The sequence below is a fragment of the Gracilinanus agilis genome, chromosome 6, assembly GCF_016433145.1.
Source record: "Gracilinanus agilis isolate LMUSP501 chromosome 6, AgileGrace, whole genome shotgun sequence".
In the NCBI taxonomy this organism is placed as follows: Eukaryota; Metazoa; Chordata; class Mammalia; order Didelphimorphia; family Didelphidae; genus Gracilinanus; species Gracilinanus agilis.
This window is the reverse complement of record NC_058135.1, coordinates 245,489,060-245,510,467: the sequence shown is the minus strand read 5'-3', so window position 1 is coordinate 245,510,467 and position 21,408 is coordinate 245,489,060. Positions and strand designations below refer to the sequence as shown.

The following is a 21,408-nucleotide window of genomic DNA, read 5'->3' as shown; positions in this document are numbered from 1 at the left end:
GGAGGAAGGAAGGAAAGGGGGATGGAGACAAACAGACAAAGGAATAAAGGAAAGAGGAATAAAAGATGAAAATCTCAAAAACATCACCAATTTCATGATTTCCAGGCTTTTTCTTTGCTGTAACTTTGTGACTAACCCTGTATCTATAGTTGCTTCACAGATATTTATGTGGCAACTGTTTGATAATGGCAGCATTGTCTTCTATCTATTCCGTTTCATTGACAGAATGCCTATTTTATCTGCCAATAGTCAAGAGGAAGCCTTCAAGGAGTGTTTCTAAGTAGATTATTTTAGGTGAAATCCTATTACCAGCTTTTAAATTTAATTTGAGTACTTGAGAGGATAATATTTCTTTTTTGTATATGATGTCATGACCCCCTCCAAATCTCTCCTTATCCATTCCATATTTCAAAAATTGCATCATTGGGTTCATGAAATAATAGATATTTCTAAGCATTCTTTTGGAAGATGTACAAGTATACAAAACCAAGCCAATCTGCTCTGCTTCATTGGTTTCAAAGAGAACCATTTGGGGAAGTAAAGCTATCTAGATTTATTCTGCATTACTTCCATTCATACATTTTATATTCCAGGCAAAGATATCTACATACTAAGCTCCCAAATTTGGAATGGCATTTCCCATCTCCAAACCTTTACATAGGCTGATCCCCATTCCTAGACTGCAATCTCTCCTCACTTTTATGTCTTAGAATTCTTAACTTTCTTCAAGAATCACCTCATGTGCTACCTCCAAAGACGTCATACCTATCTTCCTTAATAAACACATTAGTTTCCTTTCTCAAGTTACTTATATTCATTTAACTTGTGTACTTGTTTCCATTCTCCCAGGGAAAAAAGATATAAGCCCTTTGAGATTAGAATTTTTTTTCATTTTGGTCATTATATACCAAATGCTTTGCACATAATAGGAAATTAAATAAATACTAATTGACTTAAATAGAAAGTGAATATTGCAGATGCAATTGATCACCATTTAAAGGAAATGAGCTGCAGCTTTTCAATATTTCAGCTCTAGAAGAAATGTGATAAAATATGTAATAAGCTCTAGCTGTGAAGTCAAAATACCTGTGTTCAAATTCTATCTCTAATGACTATTACCTCTAGGACTTTAGAAAATGTAATAAACTTCCCTGGGTCCAGTCTCTAAAGTGAGGACATGAAACTTGATCCCTGAAATCCTTGCTAGTTCCAAATCTGGATTCCTCTTGGTAATTCTTCCAAAATATATCAAATGAAATTTGAATCATAGTGAAGAAAGAGGTATTTTTGGCTATACACAACAATTCTGCCCATGAAGAAGTTAATATTTAGAAATTAATTTCATGCCACATAGAGAATTAACAGATCAATTGAACCAAAAGATTTAATGAAGTCTTTTGAAACTTTTCATCAAGGGCAAGCAGGGAATGTTGTTTCTAGAGTCTCTATTCCCAACAAGGTCATTTAAATTATCAGAAGCAAATCAGAATATAACATATCCAACTCACATTTGCCACTAGTTCCTTTTATTTCCACATTTGTGCCATTGATGTCAAAATTTAGGATTCTTTTTCCACTCCTTTTTCTCTTCCAATCCTCAGCTTCAGCCAGTGACTGGAACTGTTGACCTCTTAACCAAATGATTTTCAACTATTAATTTTTTCCATTCCCAATGCCGTAATGATATCCAATACATTAATCAAAATAGATTTATCTCCTCCAAATCTTGCTTTCATATCTCCATAGTTTTGCATGCTAGAGTGGCTCAACCTTTTGTACTTGAATTCAGATTTACTTTTTCCTCATCTAGAAATTTTCTCTCTCATCAACATTGTATCCTTATACTAACCCTCATATGTCTTTCCCCACAAACATAAGCCTCCACATTCTGACACATAGCTGGGATTTTGTTTGTTATATCTTTCCTGCCAATCCACTCATTCAATTCCCTCTTAGAGGTTAATAATTTTTGAGCTGGAAGTGCCTTAGAGGTCATCTAGTTCAACCCATTCATTTTGCATATAAAAATTAAGTTAGAGAACATATGACTTATCTATCCTAAGTCATACAGATGGTTTCAGAAATATGATTTGAACCCAGTTCATTTGATTTCAGCACCAAAGATCTCTCCACTGGTTAATTAAGTAGTAGGAGGCTGAAAGCATGCTATATTTAGAATTGAGTATTTTTGTTTTAAATCTGTATTAAATTTAAAAGATAGATCCTTTTCTATTTCATGTTAGCTGATTCCTGATTGTATAGTCAAAGACTTTAAATACGAGTAGGGAGGGAGAAAGTCCAAGGTTCTAAATCAGTACCACCAGTCACCATTCTAATATCTTTAAAAGTATATACATTATCCCTATTGCCATCAAGAGCATAACCATCTTCCTAAATCTTATGCATTATTTTCAATTCAATTTAAAAAATGCACTACCAATAGAAGTTTTATTATTCTATAATTGAATTCTATGTTAATTTTAAAGAAGGTATGAATGCATTAAGCAATAAAAACCTAAATAAAGGTAATGATTAAAGAAAAGGAAAGCACTAAAATTTCATAATCACCTCCCTCAATCATAAGCATTTATACCATGATCTCTTCTAGACTGGCCCCAAAAGATTGATTAACTAAAAAATACCTTTTCCATTCTAACTCACCCTCTAGTAAGATCACCAACTGGTTAATAGATCACTGGTGTGACCAATAATTTTATCACCAAAACTGGTTGCTTTTTTTTTCAAAATAATGTCATGGCATGACCACTAATTGTGTCTGCTGTTTGCTTGCTTTTGGTAATGCTATACTCAACTGAAGTGCTTGAAACTTCTTGGTCTGGCAGCTTCTCTTTATGTTTCTGGCATAGTACAAGGAAAAGGTGCTTTTCTTTGTAGTTCAACAGCATACAATTTTCATTAAGATATCTGTTCCCCTCTCGTACTCAAAATTAGTTTTTTTTATAATACAGAGTTTCCAAAATACCCCTAAAGATAGGAAGATGTCAGATTGTAATGAGATTTAGAAGTAAAACAAAAGGTTCTGCTTGGTGTTATTTAGTACCTACTATGTGCAAGGTCCTATAACCCCCTCCGACTCCCAGTTTATTACACCTAATCTTTAGCCTGAAACTAAAAATCCAGAGGCAATCACACATTTTAATTGCCTGCAAGCTCCAACACTAACCTTTTTTCCCTAATGAAGTATTTAAAATACTTTGGAGATTTTCTAGAATTTGGGGTGTTAATATCTACAAGGAAATAACCATGATTACAAATCCAAGACCTGACAGTTACAAGAAACCTTAGGTGTCTTTGTTACTAGCTTGAACACAGAATGGTATACTTCAGATATCTGGGAAAGGAAAGATTTTAAAACCAAAAAGGAGTTAGAAAAAATTACGGAATGTAAAATAAATGATTTTGATTATATTAAACTAAAAAGCTTTTGTACAAACAAAAACAATTCAGCCAAAATCAGAAGGGAAACAACAAATTGAGAAAACAGTTTATAACAAAAAACTCTGACAGGGGTCTAATTACTCAAATATACAAGGAGTTAAATCAATTGTATAAAAAATCAAGCCATTCCCCAATTGATAAATGGGCAAGAGACATGAATAGGCAATTTTCAGGTAAAGAAATCAAAAGTATCAATAAGTACATGAGAAAGTGTTCCAAATCTCTAATAATTAGAGAAATGCAAATCAAAACAACTCTGAGGTACCACCTCACACTTAGCAGATTGGCTAAAATGACAGCAGGGGAGAGTAATGAATGCTGGAGGGGATGTGGCAAAATTGAGACATTAATGCATTGCTGGTGGAGTTGTGAACTGATCCAACCTTTCTGGATGGCAATTTGGAACAATGCTCAAAGGGCTATAAAGGAATGTCTGCCCTTTGATCCAGCCATACCATTGTTGGGTTTGTACCCCAAAGAGGTCATAAATAAACAGACTTGTACGAAAATATTTATAGCTGCACTTTTTGTGGTGGCAAAAACCTGGAAAATGAGGGTATGTCCTTCAATTGAGGAATGACTGAACAAATTGTGGTATATGCTGGTGATAGAATACTATTGTGCTAAAAGGAATAATGAACTGGAGGAATTCCATGTGAACTGGAAAGACCTCCAGAAATTGATGCAGAGTGAAAGGAGCAGAGCCAGAAGAACATTGTACACAGAGACGGATACACTGTGGTAAAAAAGAATGGAATGGACTTCTGTACTAGCAGCAATGCAGTGACCCAGGACAATTCTGAGGGATTTATGGAAAAGAAGGCTACCCACAGTCAGAGGAAGAACTGTGGGAGTAGAAACACAGAAGAAGGGCAACTGCTTGAACACATGGGTTGAGGTGGACATGATTGGGGATGTAGTCTGGAAACTCCCACACCAATGCAACTATCAACAATCTGGAAAGGGGTCTTGATCAATGACACATGTTAAAACCAGTGGAAATGTGCAATGGCTATTGGGGGGGGGGAAGTCGAGGGGTGAAGGGGAAAGTAAGAGCATGAATCATGTAACCATGTTAACTTTTCTAAAAAATAAATATTTAAAAAATAAAGAAAGAAAAAAGAAAATCAATATGATATAATGAATAGAGAAGTGGACTGGAAGTCAAAAAGATCTGGGTTCAAATACTACCTTAGGTATTTCCTAGCTATGTGACCTGAGAGCAGTTTTCTCTCTCTAGACCTCAGTTCCCTCATATGTAAAATGAGCGAGTTGGACTCCATGACTTCTTTCTTGCTGTAATTCCATGATTCTATCTTGCATTTTTAATAAAATGGAAACTAAACAAGACATAAAATTCATGTTCTTCTTCTCTTTTTTACACTTTTATTTCCTGGTGATTATTCTGAGAGATCTTAACACCCATTATCTTTCTTCTCCTCTCTTTTTATTTAGAGATCAGTGTCATTTTTTGTAAGGACCTGAGAGTCCCAGAAGTTTGCACAGATAGGTAGAAATGAACATGAATATGTGATTCACTTGGAAGTAAAACTAACACAGGAATGTCAGGGAAGTTGTACTTTGAATATACTCTGTGATGTGACCTGCATCTTCTGAAATACAAGAATGACTATCAGAGTTCCCTGTTCATCTTGCAGGTAAGCTATTGCTACCACTTGATTTAGACTATTGGTGACCAAGATAGCTACAGTCAAGGGCTACAATAGACATTAAAATGCTAGGACAGATATGGAAACAGGAACCATGATGAGAAAGAGTCCTGAGTAATAAGACCATCACCCACCTATATGAACCCCTTTGGGATAATGAACTGAAAAAAGAAGTTTGAATGCAAAAGTACATTTTTGTTAGGTAAACAGAAATAGTCTACTAGAAGAGCTGTGATACATTTAACTCAATAGTGAGCCATGTGAAAAATATTAGTCATTTTTTTGCTTTAAAAGTTTGAATAAACACCAGGAGATGGATCTATAAAGCAGGGAAAATTTCAAACATTGATTTCAAATGTGGTCTCCCCTGCTTTACTTTCTCAAAGATCATGACCTTGAAATGGGGCTCTAGATACACTCAAAATATACTTTGTCAAAAGAAATAAGGGAAGGTTTGTATGAATGTGGGGGGTATTGTTTTCTCAATATCATGGGCCAAAGCAAGAGAAAGCATTTTCTGAATCATCCCAGAAAATCTAAAAGGGCCAGGAGGAGGAGGTTTAGGAGATGACTAGAAGTGCATAGTTCTTTATAGAAGAGTACGATCTATTTCCTTTTATTTTTATTATGTTCGATAATCATCATTTATTCTATTCAAAAATCATCATGCTATATGAAGGGACTAGATGGTCTCTGGAATCCCTTTTATGATCCTTCAAGTTTGAGTGCTTTGGGTGTGGCATGAGAGGTCAGAGACACAGAATGGAATTTCCAGATATATAGATCCGTAATGTTATGTTGTGCTATAATATGTTGAGTAATATTATATTTTACTCCTAAGCTTAATTATGGATCTTACCAGCACTGATACTTGAAGCTGGTCATAGGGAAGCTGTCTTACCTGTCTGAAGATTAAATATTCTCTGATAGTCAGTGGATTGCTACAACCTTTTAGGAAGGATAACCACACAGGTAGCAGAGAAACTCTGACAAACCATTAGACTAGTGCCTCAAATAAAGAACTATTTAATATTGCACCTCTCTTCTGGATAATTAATACTACTCCCAGAACAGAGTCCGTTGGCGTGAGATGGTTGTGGCCCTATGCTCCTCTGGGAGTCAATAGGAATAATAATAATAAATAATAACCTAGGCAAAAAGAAAGGGATTGCAAGTCCACAAGTTTCACACAGATCCCAGGAAATGGTAACAAGAGTCATATTTTTATAGCAGTTGGTGCCCTTAGTTAAGTTCTTATTTTTTAGTAAGAAAACATATTTGTATGCTCAGTCCTAGGCACCATTTTCTCAGGCAGGTGGATGACAGAAAGGAGGAGCAATAGATGATATGAGAAAAGAGATTTCTATCACACAGATTCATACAGAGACATCATTGTTTAAGTGGGATTTCACTTATTATACAAAGGAAATTTAAGATATTATAAGAAACTGGAATTCAGGAAAATTATAGTGATTAATTTGTTTCCAATTCATTTCAATAAATTCAATAAGCATTTATTAAGTGCCCACCACATACCAAACATTTTGCTAGGCCACATGGATACAAAAGCACAAATAAAGGGAGTTTAGTGGATTGAAAACTAGGTCTAGAAATGGAAGGTCTTGGGTTCAAATATGACCTGAATCATAGATCTGATATATAGATATATCTGATATAGAAATATACCTGAAATACTTCCTTCCTGTTCAAGTCACTTAACCCCCATTGCCTAGCTCTTACCACTTTTCTGTTGCCCTCAATGTGAAGATTTGCAACTAATTTGTTATTTGCAATGAGGTATCTACTATGTGGGCAATGGTCAATCCAGAGATGCTTATCACATCATCAGTAGAATTAAACATGAACATTAAGTGAGAAGATCAGGTAGGATCCCTTTGACTTTATAACTAAATAGCAGGGGGCAGCTAGTTGGCTCAGTGGATAGAAAGGCTGGCTTGTAGACAGGAGGTTCTAGGTATATGAACCCTAGCAAGTCATTTAATTTCCATTGTCTAGACTTTAACTCTTTTCTGCCTTAGAACCCATAATTAGTGTTGATTCTAAGATGGAAAGTAAAAGTTAAAAAAAATTAACTAAATTCCAATAGAAGGAAGGAAGACTAGGAAAGAAAGATAATATGGTTTAGAAAGAGTCCTAGAATGAAAAGCAAGAGAACCAAGTTCAAATCCTGTTTAGGTTCCTAACTAGATGTGTGACCTTGAGCAAATTATTTCTGCCTGGAACTTACTTTTTTCCTCATTAAAATGACAGGGTTTGATGCGATTGTCCCTAATGTCCCTTTCAGCTCATAGGATCTTAGGTTTAGACATAGAAAGACTTTAGAAATAATTTAGAAAAACCTAGCCCAAACCCTTACACTTATAGCTCACTTTCTCCTTGAGTAAGCATTTTATGATTTATCTCAGCATATTATTAGGTGCCTATTATGTGCAAAGCCATGACACTGAAAGGAGAAATCATCAGAAAATGTTCACAGAAGCACTGTTGTATGTGTATTTGAGTGGAAATCAGAGCACTTGTCAATGAAACTCCAACTCCAGTTGTATTGCTGACTAAAGACATACACATATGGCTAACGACATATATTCTGAATAATCAACAGAAAAAGCAATGTTTTGCTTCTGAGACAACAAAATTAGGGCCTGTTCTTCCTTGCTGATGTAGCCTGAGGCAACCTCATCTCATTATAACTTTGAAGCCTTCAGTTCTACACTCTTTCCTTTGGGCTCCCCTTTACAGATTTCTTTGGCAAGAAAACTGATTCAGTTTTTCCGCGTAAATAAATCTTGGCCGTACTTTATATTTTCAGTCCTATTACAACTTAACCACCCAACTTTAGCCTGCCATTTTAATGTATATATCTCTGTCCATATAAATAAAGAAGGATTGCTATTATATTATATTATATTCCTCCAAGAAAATTGAAGATCATTCAGGCCAAAGAAGGCTCTCCCTCGATAAGTAATTGATGTTAGAAATGAAACTACAATTCAAGGCAGAGTTCTGCTGCCAAGAAGAAAATACAATACAACGCTATTGCTACAAACTATAAATAAAGCCCAAAGACTATTTGTACGGGGCAGTAATAATAAGAGCCCTGGGATTGTTAGTGTTTTAGGGCTCCCTCCAAACCCCACAGCTCTTTGTTTCATAGAACAATGGACATAATTTACCTGCAATGTGGTCCCAATAAGCCGCCATGTTTGCATTCAATAAATTGATGCAATTATTTGGATGCTGGATGCTACTGGCTGTTGGCCCATCATCTAGGGGTTTCCCTGGCACATTCCAGACCCTAATGACTTCCACTTCACAACCAAACAAGTTAACAGACACAAGCTTGATAAAGACACCTTAATTGCTAGTTTAAATGTATTCTCCTGTGCATATAGCAGCAACAAATTCCATGTCATCAGAAGATAAAGCAACCCTATTCCCATGGTAATTAGGAGGCTGTCACTTCAAATTTCCTTCATTCCTTAGAGTGTGACTGCTTCTTCTTGTAGGGTTACTGGTGGCTGGCTGGCTGATCAAGGTAAAGACAAACTGAGCCATCAATATTCCTCAGACTCAGAGGAGATACTTCAGAAGGCTGGATTGACAAGAGTGAGACATGTTCATTCAGACAAGCAATACACTTTAAGAGGAAGGACTCAAATCTTTTTCCTGAGATTCACCTCTACCAGGTCATACTCTATATATAGGACTAAAAACATCCTTTCCTCTTCCTAGGGACATGCTTTGATTTGGAGTCTCTTCATTCCATAGCCCACCAGCTGGGTGTTCTATAGCTTGAAAATAAAACACCAAGGGACTGGAGAGCAGAAATTGAGTCAGCCCAAAGACACAACTTGATCACACCATATTCAGAAAAATATAACAACCAGTCACAGTGTGAAGGCAGGAAAATGATTGGACATCGCAGTGAGCTTGCCCCTAAAGGACATAATTTCAAAGGACATGACCCATGCTCCAACTGGAATGGTCTTCATCTCAGCTACTAAATACTGGTAGGGGAGGTGCCCTCGAACCTCATTGTCCTCAGGTTTTTATTAAGGAATTGAAATGCCTCAGAACACTCCACTCCAGGAGTTAAGAGTCTATACTTTAGGACACCCAGGGATCTGTAAGTGATTCTTCTACAAGTACCCAAAGAGCAAAAAAGATCCATTGTCTACCAGCAAGTATGTTTTATCTCTTTTAGTTATCTGTCTCTGCTATGAAAGAAAAGCCTGGGGGAGAAGCAGATAAAAGAGAGTTATTGATGTATAACTTCCTCCTTTTGAGTTTTTTTTCTCTCTTTTAATTTAACTAGAAGAATATTCCTTGTTACTGGTTCTATTAGCCCCCGGCCAGGGTCTATATTTCTTGGGTATCACCTATTCCTACCAATTTGGAACCAATCTAGAGTATGTGCATTTTTAAATCCGGCAAATATTTGTGGGAGGTCTACTATATCTAAGTGACATTTTGGATTTCATTAGCCCATTCAGGTTCTTGGGAATCATTTGGAAATAAGTGGTAGTCTCATTTTCTTGGGTAGCTAAGGGACACAGTGGATACAGGATCAAGCCTGTAAGTCAGGAAGACTCATCTTCCTGAGTTCAGGACTGGCATTAGATATTTACCATCTGTGTGACCATGGACAAGTCACTTAGCCCTGTTTGACTCAGTTTCCTCATCTATAAAATGATCTGGAGAAGGAAAAGGCAAACCACTCTAGTATCTTTGCCAAGAAAACCCCCAAATGAGGATCACAAAGAGTCAGATACAACTGAAATGACTAAATAACAACTTACTTTATGAAAGAATAACTGTACTTCTTAGCCCTAGTAGGTTTTCTTTATATTTCCAAGAGCATGGAAACTCAATCTCTTGAAAAAGTTTCCAAACAAAATTATATTCAAAAATCTTTAAATAAATGTTTCCTGTACTTTTAAAAATTATTACTATCTAGCTATGAATAGCAATGATTCAGAAAAAAATACAGTACCTGGGTCCATAGAAGATTCCTAATAAAAGCTTTTTAAATTGAATTATGGAATGAGATGCATCAAAAGGATAAATGACAGGATCATTGATTTAGAGCTAGAGGAGACCTTAGAATCTAAGAAGTCCAACTCCAGAATTTTACAGATGAAGAAAATGAGGCTGAGAAAGGTTGAGTGGCTTGCCTGGAGACACATAGCTGCTAAATCTCTGAAGTGAGACTTACTTCACCCAAGTCTTTCTGACTCTAAATCCAATACCCTAAATGGAGCTTCTTTAGTCACCATCACTAGAAGCATTCAGGTAGCAACTGAATGATTTATGCAATAATATATTATATACAGAATATTTGCTTTGAGTAGGATATTGGGCTAGATAACATCTGTGCCCTCTTCCCAATAATTCTAAGATTCTATTCTAAGGTAACAAATTCATAGATCTAGAATAGAAGGGAAATTCCAAATCTAACATTAAATCCAATCTCCTCGTTTTACAGATGAGCAAACTGAGTCTCAGGGAGGTTAAGGTATTTGTCCAAGATCACCCAGATAGGTAGTAAGAATCAGAAACTGGATACAAACTAGATTCTATGATTCCAGCGTTAGCAATCTTTTCCCTGTACCTATTGAAGAGGTCATCATTTCAAAAAGTCAAGGACTCATTGCTCTAAAAGGACTGATGTACCCATCAGGATAAAAAAATCCAACCTTTATTTAGTTACATATAGATTGGATTGTGCAAAGTGCCTGTTTTCATAGTTTTATCCAGCCATAAAAAGACAGGTCATTAAAAAGTGACCTATCATACATTAACTCAGAATGGTTTTCAAAAGTATATTTTAAATTTTCATGAAGAACTATTTGACATTTTCTCTGTCTATCCAACCTGTGGGTAAAAATGGTAAAAATTCCCATAAACCTCTCATTCATTCTAACACTTGAGATCAGAGTTCAGAAGGCTGCCTATTCTGTGATCTTTAAGAGGAGACACCATTCCTGATGGAATTTACAAAAATGTAAAAATTTTGCAATGGCAAACCAAATGATTCAAAAGAGAAAGTCATTGGTCTTAAAATTCCAAAGACTTTTTCCCTTTTGCTAGGAAAATCAACAAAGCTTGTTGGATTTTTAATTCAGGGCTTCATAATCTGATGAAGTTTTCTCCTACGTATGAAAACACTTTAATCTGAAATTCAGGAGAAAAATAACAACTCACAATGACATGGTGCTTGTTGTTTAATCATGTATCCCTATAAGCATCTTAAGAAGAGGGTAAATGTTTTTCATTGGGTTTGGGTCTGGACCTTCAATTTAATCAATGATGAGAACTCATGAAACACTTTGCCCAAGCAGATGAGTGATTTTTTTGCGGAGGAAACAGCCTTTGACAGCTCTCTGAGACACTAAAAAATTAAACATTCTATGCAGGTTCACCAAAAGTATAGGGTAGAGTTTAGAATACAAGTCTTGACTACTATACAGTATTAACTATACCACAAAGATAGTGCAGATATTAATCATTTCATAAGTATTTATTAAAAACTACTATGTTCTAGACACTACTTGACTTGGAAGAGACAAAAATTAGAACTTTCTTTAACCTCAAAGAACTTATATGTGAATAAGAAGATCAGGAGATAGCATACAGGATTTGTACAGAGTAAATACAAGGTGTATCCAGTGGGAAAGTCTTTATGTAAAAAGTGGGGCTTCAGTGGAAATTTGAAGGAAACTAGGTCAGTTAGGTGGCTCTGTGCCAGGTCTGGAGCCAGGAAGACCTGAGTTCAAACCTGCCCTCAGGGACATACTAAGGTTATGAACAAGGACAAGTCATTTAACCCAGTTTGCCTTGGTTTCCTTATCTATAAAATAAGCTGGAGAAGAAAATCACAAAGTGCTTTATTATCTCTGCAAAGAAAACCCCAATGGGTTAATAAAGAATCAGACCCAAATGAAACAACTCAGTAATAATAATGGGATTCCAGAAGTTGGTGAAGAAAAAGTGTATTTCAGAAATGGGGAATAGACTCACAGAGCCAAAGAGACAGGCAATGGGATGTTCTTATGTGAGGAATGGGAAGTCTTTGGAATTTCTTGTTCTAGATCATGCTGTCTCCCTGCCCCTTTTCCTTGGGAATCTGAATCCTTGGTATGGGGATAAGCTGGCAATATTTAACAAGTAACTTCCCAGAAAAAATATATGCTGAATAAACTTTTAAAATGAACCTACATTTTACCAAACCAATAAAACAATAATTCATATCTTGACTTGTAGCATTTGCAAATTTTTAAGGTGTAAATGCTCAAACTAAAAATTTAACAGTTAGCCCTGATGAGCAGATTAGACCCTGGTTCCATTCATCCATGCCTTTGTACCTCTGGTAGTTCAGACACATCTAAGTAAATTAAACTACTAGATTAGAATGTTACAAACCTTTCAATAAGATATATACTTCAGTGTCTTAGAGACTTTGTAATAAAGTAGAAGGAAGTCTGAACTAAGCATCTGAAAATCCAGGTTCTTGCCTCTGTAAGATCACTAATTCCTTCCAGAGACCTCATTTGCTTCCTGATTTTCACATCTATGAATCAGAGATAATAAGATTTATTCTATCTACTCCATGGAATGAGAAAATGTACCAAACACTCAATCAGAAAACATTTATTAATCACCTACTAGATGCCAGGCATTGTAGTAGGCACAAGAGATGTAAGAACATAGAATGAAAAAATCCTGACTATCAAGGATCTTATGGACTCTAGATGGATGTTCCCTGTAAAATATAAAACATCACTCAGAGAAAATAAATCATTCTTCTCATTTACAGCTTCAACTTCAAAAACAGGGTTCTTGAACACATTTGTCTTTACTATCACGAATGAATAAATGAATGGATGAATGAATAAAAAATAGCATTTTTAAGGACTTTTATTATCTGAAAAGCACAGCACTAGTCAGCCTACCACTTGGGAGTATCTTGTTCAATGTCATTTAGTCATCGATGATTACTCTTCCAGGACCTAACTACAAAAGGCTTTTTGACATGAATTGTAAATGAATCAATCTAAGATTCAATAGGTCCAATTCAACAGAGTTAGTATAATTGGTTTCAAGAACATTGGTGTCTGGAAAAGTTGAATTGTCCAGATCTTTTAGCTAGGGTGATTAGGTATCAGTAAAACCAGATTCTGAATAATTTTTCCTTTTTTTTCCCTTCTTTTTTGTATATGATCAAAATAGAGGTATTATAGTATTGGTATCTTCCGTATCTTCATGAGTTCAAATATAGCTTCAGATACTTACTAGTTGTGTGACCCTGGGCAAGTCATTTAACCCTGTTTTCCTCAGTTTCCTCATCTATCAAATGAGCTGGAAAGACCAAACCAATTTTTGCCAAGAAAACCCTAACTGTGGTCATGAAGAGTCAGACACAACTGAAAACACTGAACAATGACTTTATCTATAGCTAGTTACCTTCTTGCAGGTATAAAAATGCTTTGGCTACATGTCAGGAGTTGCATATGTATGTTATGTGTGGCTTCCGGAAGAGGAGATTCATAGCTATTCTGCTATGGTTACAACAGTAAAAAAAAAAAAAATGAGAAACCTCTCCTAAATGTGCCAATGAATTTTAATCTTCACTTACAGTCAAGACCTTCTTGAAGAATGACTGCCAGTGACTATGGATTGTGGCCATCTTCATGATTGTTCTAGAAGATGGCCAATTTTCATCAACATCTCACATTAGGATGAAAACTCACTTGAGAAAGAGAAAAAGCAGACTTAGCAGGAAAAATTAATAGATCACACATTTTAGAACTATGTTTTATTCAAGCTACAGCTCAAGTTTCAAGCTAATACTCCCTTAACTATTTTGCATCTGCCCCTTAGGAGTTCCAAAAATGCTTTCTTTATACCTTTTAACCCAGGGGGATGAGCCTTTTTGTGTGTGCCTGTGACTGATTTGACTTTTCTTTTCAGTCTTAAGGCTCTCTTCAGTGAATTAGAAGCTGCATTTTTTCTCAGCATATTGATGCTGTCAACACAGTAAGTCCTGCCCAATTAGAAATAGAGCATATTTATGCTAGGGAAATGAATACCGCTTAAAAATGCAAGATTTCCTGAAAATCTAATGCCTTCCCATTGCAAATGTTTCAACTCCCCTCCGCGGGTAGAAAGTAGGACACCTGAGTTATCTTGATGTCCAGAAACTGCCTTAAACAGTTCACCTGTTTAAAACTAGATTTGAAAAATAAGAAATGTCATGGCATATGGAATATAATCAAGGGCATATTTCTACTGAGCTGATGTATGCTTGCATCTCATTAGGAAGGAGAGGCAACCAGAATATCTTAAATAAAGCAAAGAAAGAATACTGACCACCAGCAATTTCTGTACAAACAACTGACAAGGCACAATATGAAGATTCTGATTTCTTTCCAGCTCAGTCTAAGGTTTAAAAACTCTTTGGGGTCAAAGAGAACATAACATCTTTTTTTTTCCCCTAGAGTTAAAATAAAAATTAGAGTCACAGAGTGAGTGTGAAGAGACTGATAGTCTAAAGATTGGGACAGAAAATGGGAATGTTGAATAGGGAAACCATATTGTAAGGACTCTGCTTTGGTGACTGTGTGGAGGAATAACATTTACTTCATCTCTAATCTTCCACATTGTTGATCGCCATAACCTTTTTCAAAAAATAGCTCACATACAACACCTCCTATAGAAGAAGCCTTTCCCAGATCCTTCCAGCTTTCTCTCTCTTGAAATTATTTTTCTTATTTTATATAACTTTAATATTGCATATATAATTACTTATATATTATTATTTACTTTTCTCTTTATTAATTGTATCACATTCTAGTAGAATATAAGCTGCTGAAGGGCAGGGATTTCTTTGTTTTTTGTCTTTGTCAGTAGTTAGGAGGCACCATTCTTCACATTAGTTGGCATGTGAAAAAAGTGTTTGTGGGGTTGAACTGAATTAATAATGAAGATTAGGAAGTTGTATTATTGACAAAGCTTCTGAAACAAGGGTGAACAAATGAATAATTTCATATCAGATAATGAGAGACTCATTGATTTGTGTAAATCAGAACTAAAAGCTCCTCGAAGATCATTTTGCCCAATGCCCTTATTTTAAAGATGAGAACAAAGTGTCACAAAATTAGTATCCCTACTCTGACATCCTAAGTCTCAGTACAACATTATTCTATTATAATATTCATTGAAAAATGACAGATTCAGGGTAGTGATGTAGCACAAAGGATAGACTGCCAAGACCTGAGCAGGGAAGACATTGGTTTAAATCTAGCCTCAAATAATTCCTACTTGCATGACTGTGGGCAAATCACTTAACTCCAATTGCCTACTCCTTCCTGTTTTTCTGTCTTAGAACTGATAAGACAAAGGTAAGAGTTTTAAAAAATTAACAGATTCAATTAAATAATTATTAAATAAATGCAGGCTAATATGAAAATCTTTGAACAAATAACCCTTTGTTGTTCTTGTCATTTTGAAAATGGCTCAGAACATTCTCAATTCTGGAATTATTTGATCAAAAAGTTTCATTGTTTTTACAACTTATATTGTAAATATTCACAGTGATTTGTTAGACTAGTTGTCATTCCACCAGTAAAGAATGAGTGGCCATTTCTCTAAAACCCCAGCAGCATTGAGTTCCATTGCTTTTCATTATTTTTGCCAATTTGTTGAGTACAAGGTATTGCTTTAATTTTCATTTCTTTGCCTATTGATGAAATTATAGCACTTTCTCATTTTGTACTATTTTTTAAAAATTGTCTTATTTACATGTTTTGGTCACATGCCCATTATAGACCAAGACTGACCTTCATATAGTTTTAACTGTTTCATATTTCATAATATTTTTTGAGACTGAACCTGTGACTTCATGATTTTAAGTTGTAACTAGTGAAGAATTCTTCCAATAAACATTTGGCCTTCAGGGCAACTTCTGATTTTCATAAGCTGCCTGGGGTTCTGATAATTTAAATGAATTACCCAGCTTGACACAATTGGTATCTGTCACATGTTAGACTTGAATTCAAGGCTTCCTGAATCTAAGGCTGGCATCCTATAGTCACTCTATAATGTTTCCCCTATGAATTTCCAGTCATTTAAATAATTTTAAATCGTAAACTAATCATTTAAAAATAATAAAAGAAATTGAAAATCCATTTGAACAAGAACCACTGGGAATTTCAATTTAAAATTAAAGCATAATTGTTGGACAATATGGACAATTTCCCCTCTAACTGAATAAAAAAACACTTCTGGTCAGTGTCACTAGCTGATATACTGAATAGTGGTATAAAACATTTATGTTTCTTAACCCATTTGTTGATTTTATTTACAAATGCTGACTCTTTCTTGGAAAGCAGCAGAAATGTCACAACACTTAATCACAAATAACCCTATTTTTTTGGATTGTGAAAATGTCTTTTTTATCCTAAATCCACTGTAAGCTCCTCTGTCTGTTTTATTATGTTTGAAAGTAAATTCTATGTTGAAATGCACAAAGTTTTAGAAATATCTTTTACAGAGCTACTGTCTAAGGAACAGCATCATATGCTAAAATTAGGTTCAAGTTGTGCTTTGAATTCAGTCTGTGCAATCAAATCTTGGGTTACTAGGAAAATCAAAGAATTGTGAATCTATTTCTTGGGGTCTAAGGGAAAAAATCAATATCTGTATTTTTTAATATTTTTGGAAATCTATGAATAATTCTCTACTCATCCCCAAAAGGATGGGAAAGTCATTCTACAGTGACATGTACTCAGCTTATCACCGCAAATATGAAAGGGTACCACTACAATATTTACAACTTGGTTAAAAAATGCAAATGGCACATCTAAGTGCCTTAGAGGATAGAGTCTGAGTATCATTCTAGACTTATCTTCCTGCATTCAAATATAGCATCAGGCACTTACTGTGTCACCCTAGGCAAGTCACATAATCCTCTTTGCCTCAATTTCCTCATTTGTTAAATGAGCTGAAAAAGGAAATGGCAAACCACTTCAGTATCACCAAGAAAACCCCAAAAGGGGTCACCAAGAGTTGATCATGGCTGAAAATTGACAATAATAAATACAAAAAATTGCCTAATGAGACTATTTTTACATTTTCTTGACCCAGAACGTATGTTTTGTTACCCAATATATCTGAAAATGTTCTACCCCACTCTTCCCAATAGAATGTAAGTTCCTGAAGGTCAGGGATTATTTCCATTTTGTATTTGTATCAACAGAGTCTAACACTGCCAAATTATTGAGCAAACACTTAATAAATATTTGCTGATTGAGTGAAAGTTAATTATATATATATATATATATGTATATATGTATATATGTATATATGTATATACACATATATATGTATACACACACATCACATGTATTTACAATGAATGGCAATGTTGAAGCTAATGTAGGAAAAGGCTTAGAAATACAGAACTGGCTCAAGTTTTGGCTCTGACACTGCTGGTGAGACACTGCCCTCTTGGTACCTCAAGGCAATTAGAGAATAAATTACAAGTACACGTGGATGATATTTCCATCCACCATTTCCTATATCCATGAGATAAGTGTAGCACTTGTTCCCTCAATCAATCATATTAACAAGAATGCATTAAATACCCACCATGTTCTGAGCACTGTGTTAGCCATTGATAGAACTAGGGACTAAACCTGTGATTTCATTAAAATATGAGCTCCCACATGAACAAACCCCCCTATATTTGTAATCTGTACTTTCTCAGCAATTGATACTTTTGGGAAATTGCTCAGCTCATCACTTCACAGGGTGCCACACACACTGTTGTTCAGTCAGTGTCTGATTCTTCAAGACCATAAGAGGCCAGCTCTGCCCATGGGAATGCCTTGACAAATAATACTGGAATGGTTTGCCAATTCCTTCTCCAGGGAATTAAGGCAAATAGAGAGTAAGTGACTTCCCCCAGGGTCTCATAGCCAGTAAGTTTTTGAGGCCAAATTTGAACTCAGATATTCTTGTTTTTTGCCCAATGTTCTATCCACTGAGCCACCTAACTGATAAGTGACAAGCTTAGGGTCACACAAATTGTATGTATCACAGTCTAAATTTGAGCTCAGTATTTCTTAGCTCTAAAACCCAGCTCTCTTTATTCATCCCTTTGGGCTTCTTTTTGGATACAAATATCAAAGTAAGAGTCTCTACTCTCAAAGAGATCATATTCTTTTTTTTTGAAGGGTGGGAGATAATATTCTGTTCAAGTATTTTAAGTACTAGACAAATTGACCTGGTAAATATATTTTTAAAGTGGTCTCTATTGGCAGTTCTTTGCATTTATTATTAGGGTAATGAACATAAGGCATGTTTAGTAAAAGGCAATTGGGAAATAATCTCTGTCCTCCAGAAGCTTCCAACCTAGCTGGGGAGATAACATGTCTATCTCTAATAATATACTTTGTACAAGAGTAAGTTGAAGTGTTTCTCTTTGGACATACAAAGAGCATCTTTCCTTGCCACATGGGAACTTTTGAATCTGTTCTGAATCTGTAGAATCCATTTTACAATTCAAACTTGGACCCTTACAAAAGACTCTTTTCACTATAGCTCTGTCAAGAACAATTCAGAGGACCTCAGCACATGCTTGTGAACCTTGGGAGTAGGAAGGATGATGCTGACAGATTGCTTGAGCTCATGTTTTCTGAGCTGTAGTTGGGTAATGGCCAATCATGTGTTCATATTACATCTAGCATCAATATGGTGAGTCCCAGAAAACAAGAGCCCAGGTGGCTGCCTATGAAGAAGATAATAAACCCAAGCCCAAAATGAAGTAAAAACATGCAAGCCAATCAATACTGGGACTAGGCTGTGAGTGGCCACTGTGTTTGCAACATGGAAGTGAAAAGAAGACCCAAACATACTTACATGCTCTGTTATAGAAATAGGTGTCCAAATGAGCATAAATTAAGAAGTCGAAGTAACCTCAGAAAATCTCAGGAACTCTCATTTTATAAATAAAGGAACTGAGGTACACGGGTAAAATGAGTCACACAGGGAATAAGTGGTCAATCAAGGATATAAACTCTCCTCCTTTGACTCCAAGTTCAACATTATTTTTCAGGTCAATAAATATTTTTAAGCACCTACTATGTGCCAAGCAATGTGCTAAGAACTGAAGAATATAAAAATGTGGCAAGAGATGATCACTGCCCTCAAGGTGCTTATAATCTAGTGGGTATAAAACACAAATGCAAATATATACAAAATGTAAAAATATATTTCTCTGAAATAATGCTTTGTAAATTGTCTCAAGTGGTTCAACTCTATATGCCATCAGTACTGCACACACACATTATTTGTCTTCAGACTATCATCTCTCTTCCATTTTGATGGCTGGTAGGGTATTTTGGAATTTTTGTGTTATTTCATTGCATTCTTAAAGGTTCAATTTTCTAGGAACTGTCTCCCTCAAGTTCCTGCCTTCCTCATTCTTGCAAATTACCTTGATCTGTTAAAGGATGTTTCATTTTAAAGCATAGAGAAAGACCCTAGCAGGACCACAGGTAGGATTATATTTCTTTCATTGAAATTAGCCTCAGTTAAACAAAGGACTTAGTTGTATCTACTGAGGAATGTAAAAACAAATCTCTGAGTTCTTAGAGTCATACAGTACTAAGGGTAGTGGTCCTAGGTTGCACCTCTTAATTCCCAGAAATATATTGATGGGGTCAGCCTTGCCCCAGGTAATTGGAAAGCTGCGTTCTAGGGCTGAGGGGGCCTGCTGGTCCAGTATCTATGATGAACTGTAATTGCTTGCAAAAAGACCTATAATTGGCACTTTGGTGGCACACATCCTAAAATTGGAATGGTACAGAGATTAGCATGGCTGCTGCACAAGATGACATACAAATTTGTGAAGTGTTCCATATTTTTAAAAAGATCTATAGTGGATTCTCATTACAGTGTGTCCCTGCAGTAAACCTCATCTCATTCTCTTAAGCCTCTCAAGTAATCATTTTCTCTATATCTTAATTGAATACTGAGCAGAAACAGGCTTTTTCCTCATAGCTCTCAATCATTTAACAAGCATTTTACTAAATGTGTCTGTGCTAGTTATTGAGCTAGCTGTTAGGGAAACAAAGACAAAAATAAACTAATGGCTTGACCTCAAGGAGCTTACATTCTATCTGGAGAAACCATATGTATGTATATAAGTAAATAAAAACATATTCAAAATAAATACAAAATAAAGGAAGGGAAGGAAAGGATTGGGATGAGGAAAGAATTCCTGTAGGAATGGCACTTAGACTGAGCACTGAAGGTTTCTAAAAGGTAAAGAGAATAGTTATTCCAGGGATGGCAAGTAGCCTAAACAAACATAGATGAGAGATGGCACATTCTCTGCAAAGAATTGGAAGTCATTCAATTGGATCATAGAGCACCTGATAATTGCATAGTTAAATAAAGCTATGTGTATCTATATTCTTTGGTTTCTGAGGCTGTGCAAAAATCTGTAACTACCTTCAAGCCTGTATAAGAAGACTAGGAGTCCTTTTTTCTTCTAAGTTCTTATTCAATGGAATAAGACTTATCTAAGGTATTCATCTCTATCCATAAAGATGTTCATTTTAATTTTCCCAATTATCTAAACAGGGACTTCAGCAGATATGGTAGCCATGGATTGATTATGCATGACTTTGCATGAGTCCCCCTGGTTAGAATGAGTATTCCTCAGATTTCCATCCCTGCTTCTTGCCTGGTCCCTGATTCCATCAATGAAGGAACAGTCCTGGCAGAGAAGTGACCTACTTTCTTCACCAAAATCAAAGCTGGCCAGCTATTAACTGACAGGCAGGTATTACCTGGGAATGCCACTGCCTACTCCCACCACAGTCAATCCATCTTGCTTCCAGCCTCCATAATCACTATCCAGGGATGTAACACCACTGGATATGTGACTCTGTTTAACCTTCTAAAAATAACACAGCCCACAATTCTCAGCAAATATACATTTTGAAGATGCAGGAAAGAAAATTCTTGACTTGGAAATCTCTGGAATTGGCAAATGGTTCAAAAATCAGGAGGAAGGAGGAATTCTGGGAAGATGGCAGCTTAGACGCAGTGAGGCTCAAGACCTCTGCAAACCCTTCAACAACAATTAAGGACAAAGGGCTTCCAGGGGACAGAAAACCAAATCTGACAACAGAACAGAGCTGGAGGATCCTCCTGCTAAACCCAACTTAAAAGGTACATGGGGGGGGGG

The 21,408-nt window shown here is 35.8% G+C and overlaps 1 protein-coding gene and 1 pseudogene across 1 annotated transcript in view; one reads left to right on the top strand and one right to left on the bottom strand.

The window, feature by feature from the left end:
- Positions 1–21,408, bottom strand: part of NELL1 (neural EGFL like 1) — an 883,145-nt gene that overhangs the window by 490,339 nt on the left and 371,398 nt on the right. The window lies entirely within an intron of this gene.
- On the top strand, positions 19,980–20,078 carry LOC123253219 (annotated as a pseudogene).